We start from the raw sequence: 14865 nt of genomic DNA on the forward strand, positions 1-14865 counted from the left end.
TCTTAAGAAGGGTTCTTTGTGTTTCTTGTGAGATGTATAATGAAGGGATTTCAGAAATATATAATAATATTGATGGTATTTTCAAATATTCATAGATTTCTTTGGTTTGTTTTTCTTTGAGAAGAAGAATAAAAAAAGAAAGAAAAATGTTTATGACATTAGTAGACAGACTTAGTATTTTATGAAGTTTTTAGTGTTTGAAAAACCATTATAAAAGCAAGAGAAATGGAGTAGAGAAGTAAAAGTGGTGAAGAACAGAACGAAAATAAAGGAGGTGAAATAAGAGAAAGGGAAATGAAAGAAATAAAAATACAGGGGTATAGAAATGGAAACTATAGAGGAAGAGAAGGGAGAGGGGAAATAATAAGAGCTAGAGAAAGCAAGAGTGAGAGAGAGATAGACAGAGAGACACAGAGAGACACAGAGAGAGAGAGAGAAAGAGAGAGGGTGAAAATGCTTGTGACAGTGACTGTTAATTGCCCATTTTTAGAATGAGAATTTGAGTCTACATTTAATACAACCATAAACTTTCAGTTGTGAAAAACTAACGTAAATTAAGTTGGCAATTTAATACAATTTACTATGTTCAACCTACTTTATTTTAGTATATTTTTATAATTTTACTATACTTTATTATTTTAGAATATTTTATTTATTGTCATATTCCAGTGCTGATTTCTTCAGCCTCTTGACAGTGGCCATGCTGAGTGTTTTTGTATATTTTCACTCTGTTTTAGTGTAGTCTATTATATTTAATGTGTGACAATATTGTCACTCTCTTAATAGTAATCATCATATATTTAATAGACTTCTGAATGGTATGTATAATCTATTGTTTTCATAGGTCACGTCATAATCGATTCTCCATAAACCCCCATCATATTTAAAATTTGCTCTTGTATTGTCTGCTTTCGCTCACATGTCGTCCTTGAGGCAAATAAAGAAATCATCGTCACCACCACCACCACCACAATCATCATCATCATCATCATCGTCGTCGTCGTCGTCATCATCATCATCGTCGTCATCATCATCATCATCATCATCACCAGTGTTGTAAGCTAGCTTAATCTTTAGAGAAATAGGACTAAACGTTTTATTGTATTTCTTTCACTTCTCTGCATCCTGATTTCCAATCCTGCAGAGGCCAGCTGAGCATTTCATCTCTCTGGAGTTAATAAAATAATGTACCACTCAAGTCCTGTAGTCAATCAGGTTAACTAATCCACCCCTTCAAAACTAGTAGCTTTGTGCCTAAATTAAAAACAACTATCATTATTACTTTTATTATTAACTGTCATGTCTTCCCCATAATTCAAGCAAGTTTTTCACTGCATCACCAATAAATGCACTTCATATTTTGTTGCTATTATCCTTAATGTTATTTGGAAGTCTTTTACAATAGTATCGTGCTGGTGATTGCATTCATAATGTACAGTATGAATCAATTTTATTCAACTGAAGGTATCTTGTGTTGTTATAGATTTCCATTGGGCTAATCACTGGTTCACTACATTTCAAATAGTGTAAGTGGCAGGTACTGTCTATGCAACATAGACAGAATACCACAAAATAGTTTATCAGCTTTTTGCAGTTGTTTACAACTTTTTCTGATATATTAGTGAAAGACATACAAACAACAATACAGCCATCTGTACATAATGTTAAAGGTTAGTGTAAGAGAAAAGATTTATACCAAAAAAGAAAAAACCTATGCCAAACTATAGAGGAATCTGTTGTTACTCCACCATACTATAACTTTTGATTTATACTTACAGTTATTGGGGCAACTACCGACCTTGTATCGCTCTTGAGAAGCTGGGCTTTATGAAATCAGAAAGGACACAGCTAACTATAAAATTTCGTCTCTACAAGCCATTAAAGAAACTGTAAAAAATATGTAAAACATCCAAGACGTTTAGCATGTAATAAGTTAGCATGTAACAAAAAAATATTCTACTAGTCAGATCAAGCCTCTCACATGTACCCTACAATGTCTTTCTGAAAATAAACAACCACATCATTGTGATCTTAAAACTATGAGATAATTCAAGATTAATTCAAAACAATATGAATAATTAACTATTACATTTGACATAGTGAAAAGGGTTATAGACATAAAAAAAAAACTAGTGGTTTGTCAGCAAACATTACATGATGAAGTCAATCAGCCTGGATAAACTTGTACTGCTGAGTATGGTAGGGAAGAAAAACAAGACATTTTAGAACTGGCTCTTAACCTGAAAAGAAGTCAAATGTGCTCAACTGAAAAAAAAAATTTCTCATTTGGAAAAGTATGTTTTATTCTGATATGACAAGTCAGTTCCAAAACGCTGTATTCTTCTTCTTCCCAAGGCATATGAAATTAACCAAAATGATGAACTTCATTATGTTATTTATAATATCATTTTACTTGAATTTTACACATAATCGATTAATTTTATATTTTTCACTCGATAAAACACCTCTATTATTTATGCTTTTGCCTTTTGTCTTTCTATAATATCCCTTCTTTGGTGCACTTATAGCATATAAAGAAAACATTATTAATATAATTATTGATTATTTGACTAAAGGCCGTGGATAACAGAATCAGTAGACTAGTAATATACTGGGAGTTAATCCAACCAATTATGTCTCGTCTATAAATATGTGGACTTCTGCCAATGTACGCTTATTGGTTATTGGTTATTGGTTTGTAAACACATATTTTTCGATCTGCAGGAATTTGTGAGAATTTTTGTTCAAGAGCAAATCACAAAGTTAGAAGAAATTCGAACTTGAGGAAATTTATATCTTATCAAAGTAGGTGCCCTAAAGCTGATGGTAATTTATGTTCCAACACGAGCAGCATCACTAGAATTTTTTGAGATAACTTTTCTAAAGTCTCTGCATGTCCTGCAAATGTCTGAGATATCATTCTGTTAACCCTTAGAGGAATACTAGAATGATATCTTAGGCATATGCTGGCTTGTATCAAAACAGCAATACAAGGAATAAAGATAAAGTAATTCTTAAAAGAGATCAGGAAGCTACAACTCCTCGAACAAATACAAATGCATTTCCTAAACTATAACATGGATCAGAAGTATCATTGCGAAACCTAGTAACCAGTTGATCTATCAAGCAGGGCTTCATCTCAGTGAGAGAGCGAATGGGAGATGGGGGTGAGGGCAGTACACAATAATACCATTGAGATGAAAGACCCGAAATGGCATGCATTCTCTCCTGATGACCCCATAAACTCACTAACATCCAGTATGTTGAGCTTTTTTAACTGGTAGCACATTCATCTGCAAGTTGTTTACCAAAAGAAAACAAAATTGTAACAGGGTTTGAGAAGTATCATTGAAGAACTTTCAGTTATTAAGTTTGCTGATGTTAACAATTTCAGCTAGTTAGCTACACAGATACACAGAACACAATTTGATGATGATGATGTGTATGTAATGTAAAAATATATATATATATAATGTATGTATGTATGTATGTATATATGTATATATGTATATATATATATATATATATATATATATATATATATGCATACATATATATACATACATACACATATACATACGTAATATTTCTTTCAAAATATGACCTCATGTGTACCGTTGGCGATTTTTTTTTCTTCTGTCTTCCCTTCTCTGGATCTTTCCTTCTCCTATGTTTCCAACGAAGAGCTCTGCTCAAAACGTTAAAGCTTCCTTCTTTCCTTCCTTCCTGAGCGTCCAATAATACTATATTTGTTCCACGTCCTCGCGTTGTTGTGCTTTTTTGTGTTTTCTTGTTTGGATTAACTTTATATATATATATATATATATACATATATATACTGTATACATTTAAACACATAAGAGGTGACCATCATAGGACAGCTAGCATGCTAGAAGGAATAGCCAAAATCCAAACCACTCTTAGGGACAAATCTTAAAGGGAATGAAAAATAAAGACATTTACTATCTATCTCCTGGACCATGGTTTTTAGCTCTATATTAATAAATAAAATAATTTGCTAGGTGGAGCTTTCATCAACAGGTACGCCAAGATTAAGCATATAAATATGAGGCAATCCAGCAGTTCTTCATGCTTATCTATATATATAAAACTCTAGTTGTGTGAGTGTCTGTTCCCTTCGATTTAGATTCCTAACTCCTCCCACATTTTGCGGTGCAGTTTAACCAAATTCGGGTATCTTATAGTCGTGATTCACCTCGAGCCCGTCTGGCTATTAGCGCGCGTCAACGATGAGTCTACGATTTTAAAAATAATTTAACATCATTTTTTATTCCATTTTAATGCATAATTTTTCGTGTGTCGATGGCGGCGGAGTTGGCGTCCACGCTCACAGCTGCACCTGTTTGCTTCTCCCCCTTCCCTCCCTCGTGAAGCTGTGGGGAAGGGAGCGTAAAGAAATCAACGTCGTAATGCGTTGTCAAGGAGACCAGCGTTCTTTTAGAACAACGACTTCATGGCTTGAAGACACCAAAACAGAAATGGCTAAGAAAGCCCGAATTGGCATCTATAAGGGAAGTAACTCTCTAAAAATGCTTATATAGTTATTTCTCTTACAAACCCGAGCAACGCCGGGCGATACTGCTAGTATATTATAATTTTTCAAATCCACTGCACAAACGCAGTTTTTTGTCAGCAGCAAATAAAATAAGGCTAATGTTTCTTCGAAAAAACTGCACTTGCACAGTGGATTTGAAAAATTATTATATATAAACACGAGGCACAAGCTGGATTGCCTCGTTTAATCTTGGCATACCTGTTGATGAAGGCTCTGCCTAGCAAATTATTTGATTTGCTAATATAGAGCTAGAAACCATGGTCCAGGAGATAGATGGTAAATATTTTTATTTTTCATTCCCTTTAAGATTTGTCCCTTATAATGGTTTGGATTTCAGCTGTTCCTTCTAGCATGGTCACCTCATATGTGTTTAAATGTACACTGTATTTATATGAATAATATATAGTCTACTGACTAGTTTTCTACATGCTAGGCCACTAGTAGTAAAAGATTTCAAAAATTATTTTCTTACCCTGTGTTCGCAGCAGTGTTGGAGGTGGTGGTAGTCGTTGTAGTATTAGTATGTTGCTGATGTGTAGGAAGAGAATAGGTGGAAACTCACTTGGGTGTAAATCAAAAGTACACATGCAAGTGCTAAAAAAAGGTGCAGTGTGGTATCTCTGGCCAGCTGACAAATAAATATATGAATAAATAAATAAATAAATTATTATAAAAATGATAGGTATATCATAGTAGCTAGCAGTAGAGACACCTGTATGACTCACTAGACATAGCAGATAGCTTTTGATAGTGACGTGATCCAATGAGTGTTGGAAACAGTAGTGAAAGCTGTTGGCATATTGAAAAAACAGAATGGAAAACATTCAATGAGTTATTGGTTCTTTTGGCTCACAAGGTTGTTCTTTTTTCATGCCAAAAGGTATATAGTATTATGTATGCTTAAAACGTGTGATACTGTATGGACGGTGGGGCATTAAACATAGGAGATTTATAGAAGTAGGGGAAGATATGAGACAAGCAAGATTTGTTGAATTTATAATTGTAATCTATATAAAAGTGGAGGCACATGGCTTAGTGGTTATGGTGTCAGCACCATGGTCGAAAGATTGTGGTTTCGATTCCTGGACTGAGTGACGCGTTGTGTTCTTGAGCAAAACACTTCATTTCATGTTGCTCCAGTCAACTCAGCTGGCAAAAATGAGTAACGCTGCAATGGACTGGCGTCCTGTCCTGCTGGGAAACGTACACGCCATAGAAACCGGGAAACCAGGCCCATGAGCCTGGCTAGGCTTTAAAAGGGTGCATTTATTTACTTATTATTAATCTATATGAAAGGAAAAGTGTAGAAGAGGTAACTGCTCTCGTTATTGATATATGATGCAATGATGCAAATAGATGATGACTACACACTACATAATATCCATAGGAAAAGATGACAAGTCGATGTGGAAAAGAAGTTATAAAGTTTGAGCTGTGAATCTGAGGTCTTTCACTTGAGTTAAATGACTTGGTATAAGTGGTAATATTCTGCGCAAAAGATATATCTAATCTATCAAAGCATGGGAAAACAAACTTTAAGAGGTTGCTGCAGATGAAAAAAATGATATATAATTCTTTTGTTCTTTTACTGGTTTCAGTCATCAGACTGCAGCCATGTTGGGGCACCACCATGGAGAATTTAAATCAAATGAATTGACCCCACTACTCATTATTTTTAAAGCCTGGTATTTAGTCTATTAGTCTCTTTTGTTGAACTGTTAAGTCATAGAGACATAGATATATCAACACCAGCTGTCAAATGGTGGTGGGGACAAACACAGACACAAAGGCACCCCACATACATATACACATATATGTATATGATGGGTTTTTTTCAGTTTCCCATACGTATATACATATATGTATATGTTGGACTTATTTCAGTTTCTATCTACCAAATCTACTCCCAAAGCTATAGTAGAAGACACTTACCCAAGGAGTCACACCATGGAACTGGACACAGAACCAAATGGTTAGGGAGCAAACTTATCACGCAGGCATACCTGCACCTATAATGATCAGTAAATTCATCTATAATGATCAGAACATTCATATCATCATAATCATCATCATCACTTAAGATCTGCTTTCCATGCTGGCATATATTCTTTATTAATCTAACACTAATCAGGAAGTGGATTGTTGTAAGAGGGATTCCTGTGAAGTATTAACATTTGTAGTATATATTTTAACATTATGTTGTACAATGACATTAGTATTTGATACTTAAAGTGTAACTTGCTGTTGATATAAACATGTGTTTGTGTTGTAACTGCAGTTTTGCATAAAAACTTTAGATAACACATATACACACACATAGTCATACATACTTGACATATAATGTGTATGTGCATATATGCACACATACATATACGATAAAACACTTGTGCATACTCACTCACATATATCATGTTGCATAGAGAAATATCAGATGGCTATCCCCATCTGTGGTTAACTGGCCTAAACACAGATATTGTAAGTAAACCAGAGCTGCAGATTGGATATAGTTTTCTTTTTGCTGTGAGAATTGTTGTTACAGTTCAGTGCAAAATTATCTCTGGCAGAATGCCAGGCTTGGCGTTGAGTAGAAAGAGTTCCACCAGCAAACATCTTGGGAGAGGCAATTTCGTGCAAGCTGTTATTTTTACATGGTTAAATGACACTTGTTCTGTCAGAGTGTTAGTTGCATCAGGTGTGGTTTGCTTTAACACTGATAGGCACTGGCACTCAACCAAATTTTCACAGATAGACAGCAGATCAAACTATTGCCATTTTTCCTTTAACACATTGACTATGTCTGCCCTTAATATAAACTTAATATCTACAAATATTTTCTTTTTCTAAGTGGGTATTTTAAATCAAACATAAGTAAGCTTACAGAAAACGGAAGAGAAATATAATGTTTATGATTACAAGTTTGTTTCAATACAAATCTTTTTCTTGTGTCATTTTGGCACCAAAGTAATGAACACAGCATAAAGTAGCATTGTTTCATCAGCGCTGTGAACGTCATTATATTTTGTTTTAATCTGTGGACAATATTTGAGCTGGCTAATGGGTTTTGAACATGTGTGCTTAAAGCAGATAATGATGACTTCACCTATCAAGAGTGATGTATGAGTTTCCAGCAGATCAATTGATTGAACTATCTACTAAAAGAATTAATATATAACTGGCTGAGTATTCCATTGAAACATGAAACTTTTAAAGTAATTTTCATATAGAATCACCTTGACAAAATGTGACAAGACTGGCACAGTCAATACAACAGGCTAGCCATCTACCAGTTTTACTGGCTTGAGTTGACCTAGAGTTATGATAAAAAAAACTTGCTCAAGATGCCATACAATGACATTGAAACCAGAACACCAAAATTGAGAGGCCAACATCTCAACAACCCAGTTATTCCAACAGAGAAAATATGGTGACATGTGTTTGTGTTTACTGAAAATACTTCGGATATTTTTCTTTTTTCTTGTGAACATAACTGTATATCTGGCATTATCTTGTATAATGAACATGTGTGCATCAAGGATACTGGTGTACATTCCGGATACATGTGCATATTTCTGTTGTCATGGTGGTTCAGCCTTGAAATAGCTCTGATCAAGCATACTTATAATCAAAGTCGTTGATTCCAGATGTCTTCTTTTGAGGGGAAAACCAAAGATTAGATTAGTTAATGTGTTTTTCTATCATTAAAACAATAAGGTTTGATTTGTAGGAGATTTGGCTGCTATTACTTATTTCTTTATTGCCTACAAGGGGCTAAACATAGAGGTAACAAATAAGGACAGGCAAACAGATTAAGTCGATTACACTGACCCCAGTGCATAACTGGTACTTAATTTATCGACCTCGAAAGGATGAAAGTCAAAGTCGACCACATCGGAATATGAACTCAGAAGGTAACAGCAGACGAAATAGCACAAAGCATTTCACCCAGCATGCTAACATTTCTGCCAGCTCGCCACCTTGGCTGCTATTTGTAGTAGGTTTAGCTACCACATAGATGCTTGCTTATTGTCTTATTGGACAATCAGTGTGTGCTTGCATGTGTCATAATAGCCCTTGTTGTAATCGTTATTTAACCCTTTAGCGTTCAGATTCCACTGTCAAATATGATGCCTGTTTATTCACATTGTTTCGAATTAAACATGAATTATCTCATAGCTCCAAGATTTCAATGATGTGATTGTTTACTTTTAGCGTAGGTGTGAGAGACTGGATCTAATCAGTTTGAACATGAAACAGGTAGAACATTTCAGCTGGATATGATTGGTTTAAATGTTTAGGGCTTAACTCTTAGTCAAGGTTAACGACCAAGCCTTTCATCACTGTCATCATCATCATCATCGTCATCGTCGTCATCGTCATCATCGTCATCGTCATCATCATCATCATCATTATCATCATCATCATTTAACATCTACCTTCCATGATGGCATGGGACGGTTTTGCTAGAGCCAGCCAGATAGAAGCCTGCACCAGACTTCTGTGATTGTTTTGGCAGGACTTTTACAGCTGGATGCCCTTCCTAACACCAACCACTCAGCAGAGTGGACGTAGTGATTTTTACATGGCACAAGCATAGGTGATGTCAGTTTTGGTAAGGTTTTTACAGCTGGATGCCCTTCCAAACACCAGCCACTTTACAGTATGGACTGGGTGCTTTTAAGTGGCACCTGCATTTACAGGGTCACCAAATTTTTCATTTTCAACAAATTTCCTCATAACTGGTCCTTCAAATAAACTCTCTTCAACTTTGGTGTCTCTTACATTTGGAAACTTGCTACATAAATACTTGAAGCCTTCTTAATTCTGTGGTTAAGCTTTTATAAATTGCTTCACGAGGCCAAGTTTTATATACAAAGAAAGCAAAAGAACTCTTTTCGGATCAACCAAGTTTTCTTTAAGAACATTTTTTGTTCCTGGTATAAGCACATTCCTACTTGACCATTCTTTTTTAAACCAATGGAGGTTCTTGGTTCTTCTGTCCCATTCACAATTGATTCAATGAAACTTTGTGTAGCCTGACTGCTATCCAAGCAGCATACAAATTATTTTCAAGTTGCCACACATCATCCAGTTGTGACCTTTGAATTTGTTCTTGTGTAAGAGTAATACCAAATTTTCATACGTTTCCTTCATGATCACTGAATGTCCAACAGAAATGGAAGTATATTACCATTATGCAGTGGAATAGAGCTTTAAGACTTCTGCTTGAAGAGCCAATAGTCTCCATTCATCAGGACTGTAACTTACACCAAACTTCTCCATTAGTTTTGATGGATCTATACAGCGAATCAATTGTTTTCTTGAGCAAAATAAGATACAAATTCCTTTATGCTGTTATGGTCCCAACAGAATGATGCATGAGAAGCTAAAAGATTTTTAGATTAAGTCTGGAACCTAAAATCACTGCTGATTCCTTTTCATGCCCTAAGTCCCTCACTAGATCACACTGGTTGAATAGTTGAAGTTCTTCACCTTCACTGCCACTGAAATCTCCATCATCATTGCCATTTCTGACTCAGAACTCAAGTATATGTCTTCATGGTTTCCTGGTGGTGATGGAACTGCAACATCTGCTCCATGGGCAACAGGTCACAATGTAGATAGGAGATTTGGATAAACCATATTTTCCTCACCCTTAGAATTGTGTCCCCTGCACCTAACATGAACAAAAGTATCTGTCATCACTGTGATTTTTAGGCTCTCTCCATATCATTGAAACCCCAAAACAAAAAGACTTCTATGTACATTTTGTCCATTGTCTTAGTTCTTCAACATAAATTGAGCAGGCCTTATGAGAAGCCCACTTCTTATCTTGGTCTCCTAATTTCATACCAAATTAGGCATAGTAAGATATTTGACAAATTTGGTAATGTTTCTCTGACATTTCTTAGTCATAAACTCACCACAAATATAACAGAACTTATCTGGGGTTGTCGCACATCATCTAAGAGACATCCTTGCTACAAATGATTTAGAACTCTGTAAGAAAAGGGTAAGGGACTTTCTAAATGTCTACATAATATCATTAAAAAAAGCATTTAAATGTAACATATGATACAATAAAACAAAGTATGTAGCATATATACAATGAAAAAAGGTATGAGGAAATGACTGAAATATAGAAAAAAGGATATATCTCAATCTACACACTGTGACCTTGTAAAACATATCTTTCTTTCTTCTCTGCTAGTGTGTAACTGAAGCCACAGTGATGCAAGCATCTCTCTGTGTAGCTGAAGTTGTCTAAACTTTGCTAGATGCTTATTTTCTAAAATTTCACTTATTAGTTGTACTGTTATAGTCTATTTAAATGAATAAATTAAATGTAATAATGGTTTCAAATTTTGGCACAAAGCCAGTAAGGTTGGGGCATTGGGTAAGCCAGTGTTCAATTGATACTTATTTATCAACCCCAAAAGGATGAAAGGCAAAATTGACCATGGCAGAATTTGAAATCAGAACATAAAACGGACAAAATGCCACTAAGCACTTTGCCCAAAATGCTAATGATTCTGCCAGCTCACCACCTTAATTAATAGTAATTATATATAAAAAAAAATACAATAGTCAGAGGGGGGCATAATATTAAAATGCAATGATCGATTTTGGGAAGAAACCATAGGTGAAAGGATAATTTCTTTGTAATTATTGATATCAGCAGGTAAAAAATTAATCAATTTCATCCAATAAATATGAAACAATTTTTTGGCTGCAGACCAGTGTTATATTCTTTTTTTTTTTTTATAATTTCACTAACAATACATGAATATATCTGAAAATCATAGTGTGAGTTTAAAATCTATGAGAAAATACTTGAAAAAGGATAATATTGTAAAGGTGTGATATTTGTGGGAAGATAACAATTGGGTGAACAAATTTTCTCAATTGTTGTTAAACATTCAAATCTGTGATAAGGTAGGCAAATTATAATTGATGTAGTTAACACAAAGATAGCTGGGACTCAAAGAGAAAAGCAATCAGGAAAGATAATAATTTTCTAAACCTTTCCAACCTACGACTATGGTGAAAATAGGTGCAAGAATAATTAATGATTCTACATTAGCATTATGTATGAAGAGTTTTCATCATCTCACAGACTGTTAAATTAAGTGTGAGAAATAGATAAAGATAATGATCCAGAAGTTTTGACATGTTGAATAAATTTGCAAGGAACCTTAGCTAAATTAAAGAGAGATAATCCCTAGAAAGTTTCAGCACCTTAATTTGTAATTCTAATTAAATCATACAGAGAGCAACTGCAGATATGAGGCTGTAATCTTTAGCACTTATATAAACACTGACAACAGCTATTTCTACATCTTATTGGCAAATTTATTAGAAAATAATACAGAACTATGAAATTAAGTTGTTTTAATTAGAAACAAGTTGTTAATAAGATTTTTCGAATTTGCACTGATGCAATGCAGGAACCATCATTTAATCACATGAGTTGTCTTGGAATGTCTGTCTTAAGATTTTAGAGGAATGTTTTCGATCAAGAATTTTATAGGCTTTAATTGTATGGCTCATTTAGCCTTTTACTTGTATCTTTCCTTGATGGAGTAAGCAATTTGGAAAAATGACAAGTTAAAATAAATATGTGATTATATGCTACCTTAGTATATTTTTGACACTTCACTGGTTAGTAATTTTGAGGAAATTACATAGAAGTCTGTCCCATTAACCAACTCTATTGAAGCATGGTATTTCAAGGCTGGTTTGATTTCTACAGCATTAGAAAACTTCAAAGGTCTTCAGAAAGCAGAAAAGAAACCATCATTAACAACCTGAGTCTGTCATTTCTATTTTGGCCTAAATATGTAATGCTATGTTACTCATTTTATAAATACTAAATTTAACAACTGTTATTTACAGATAGATAAAATATTCTCAGATGAGCCAACATCAAATTACTTTAAATTCATTTAAACTAGTTTACATTAATGGTGATATTAATGAAATCTAAAACTTACCAGGAAAACTATTTATGCCTCATTGAAGTAATGGCAATGTTTATCTCTTTACACTCTAAACAACAGATGGGTATAAGGCAAGAAAAATCTGTAGTACTAATATGATGAGGTTTTCAATATCAATATATATCATCATAAAGCACTTAGTGTATAAAGTAATAAAAATAATTGTCTGGCAGAGATATCTTAAAGACTCTGGTAAAGGCAAATTTGTTGTTTTTGATGTCACTAAAGTCTTTGACCATATCTACTATGATGATTGTCAAGCCAAGTTGTCTTTTAATGGATTTCACCTATTTCTTACTCATCTTCAATAAAATTGATTCTCCATCAATCAGTTCTATCTTAGCATATGCTGACAAAAACTCCCTCTTTCTACTCACTCTGTGCCGTCTTAGTCTATTTCAAGATTTGGTTTTATGTCATTCATACTCAGCCTAGATATATTACACTGGCACCACATAACTGCATGAATAAAACTCTTAAAAACATTATTCCATACGAAGATGAAAAATCAGTCACAAAGTTGACAAGCAGAATCAACACTTACAAACTCACATTCCACAACTAAAAAAAAAAAAAATAGAAACAAATCTACAAAACTTTCTGTTTTTGAACATTAAACATCTGAAATTTTCACGTTAAGTTGTAGAATCTCTGATGATCATTTATAGTGCTTACACATGTATACATTAACCAACACTACATTCAAAATATCAGTTTCCTCTTCTGTGTTAATTCAAAATTTCAACTCTAAGCTTTTGCTGATTCATTATAATAGATGTCTCGTATTAGAGATACACATTACCTCTTGTCAGGAATGGTAAATCAGCAGTTTTTTCTACATTCCAAAGTATTTCACACTTATCTTCACTCGTCATCATATTATAACCATTTTCTTACCAACACTCTGTTCTCGATTTCTTCTAGTGTTTTCACAGAGGCCACTTCTCTTCTTAATTTGTCAACTGCACTTTGCATCTCAGCTGTAAAAAGTAATAGAAGTATTCAAAAGATGCTTGGTTACTCTCTTTACTCTTTTACTTGTTTCAGTCATTTGACTGACGCCATACTGGAGCATCGCATTTAATCGAGCAAAGCAACCCCAAGACTTATTCTTCGCCATTACACACATTTTTTTCTCTCCTTGTTTCTCTCTGTGTTCCTTTCTGTGGAAGAGCGTAGGCTTAAAACGTTAAAGACTTTTTCAATTCCCAAGCGTTATACTAATACATCTGTTTGTTTTCTACACCACCTGTCTTTGTCCTTTGTTTTTTTTTTGTGAATTCTCCCCTTATTCTTTGTAAGCCTAGTACTTATTCTATCGGTCTCTTTTGCCAAACTGCTAAGTTACAGGGATGTAAACAAACCAGCATTGGTTGTCAAGCAATGTTGGGGGACAAACACAGACACACAAATATATACACACACATACACATATATATATACATATATACGACGGACTTCTTTCAGTTTCCATCTACCAAATCCACTCACAAGGCTTTGGTCGGCCCAAGGCTATAGTAGAAGACACTTGCCCAAGGTGCCACACAGTGGGACTGAACCAGGAATCGTGTGGTTCGTAAGCAAGCTACTTACCACACAGCCACTCCAGGTTAAACTAGGATAATGCTTCAAAGGGTTTAGCCAATCAAATCATCTCCAGTGCTTATTTTAAACTTGGTGCTTATTCTACCAGTCTTTTGTTGAGCTACTAACTTATGGAAACATAAACATGCCACCACTTGTCAAGTGACGAGAGACAGAGAGACATACACAAAGATGCTCTTACACACACACATACATACACAACAGGCTGCCACACTGTCTACATCTAACAATTTCAATCACAAGGCATTGGTCAGTCTGGAGCTATAGTAAAAGTTGCTTGCCCAAGATACTGGGCAGTGGATCTGAACTCAAAACCCCATTGTTGTCAAGCAATCTTCTTAACCACACAGCTATGCTTGCACCTATAAAACTGTATAAATAAAATAAATGCGCCCTTTTAAAGCCCAGCCAGGCTCATGGGCCCGGTTTCCTAGTTTCAATGGCGCATGCGTTCCACAGCTGGATGGGATGCCAGTCCATCGCAGCGTTACTCATTTTTGCCAGGTGAGTGGACTGGAGCAATGTGAAATGAAGTGTTTTGCTCAAGAACACAACCCATTCGGAATAGAAACCACAATCTTACGATCTTGATGCTGACACCCTAACCACTTGGGCCACTTGACTCCATCATAAAACTGTATACTTTATTTATATTATTATTTGCCATAGGAACAAATATGACAACCA

At 34.8% G+C, this 14865-nt stretch overlaps 1 long non-coding RNA gene across 1 annotated transcript in view; it reads left to right on the forward strand.

Moving 5' to 3' along the window:
* LOC118764735 overlaps nucleotides 1-2796 on the forward strand; it is a 3170-nt gene extending 374 nt beyond the window's left edge. Inside the window, exons 2-3 of the long non-coding RNA XR_005000538.1 lie at nucleotides 1964-2099; nucleotides 2786-2796. This is a non-coding gene — a long non-coding RNA (uncharacterized LOC118764735). The remainder of the gene's footprint in view (nucleotides 1-1963; nucleotides 2100-2785) is intronic.
* The last annotated feature ends 12069 nt before the right edge of the window (nucleotides 2797-14865 follow it).

The sequence above is a fragment of the Octopus sinensis genome, linkage group LG9 (assembly GCF_006345805.1).
Source record: "Octopus sinensis linkage group LG9, ASM634580v1, whole genome shotgun sequence".
In the NCBI taxonomy this organism is placed as follows: domain Eukaryota; kingdom Metazoa; phylum Mollusca; class Cephalopoda; order Octopoda; family Octopodidae; genus Octopus; species Octopus sinensis.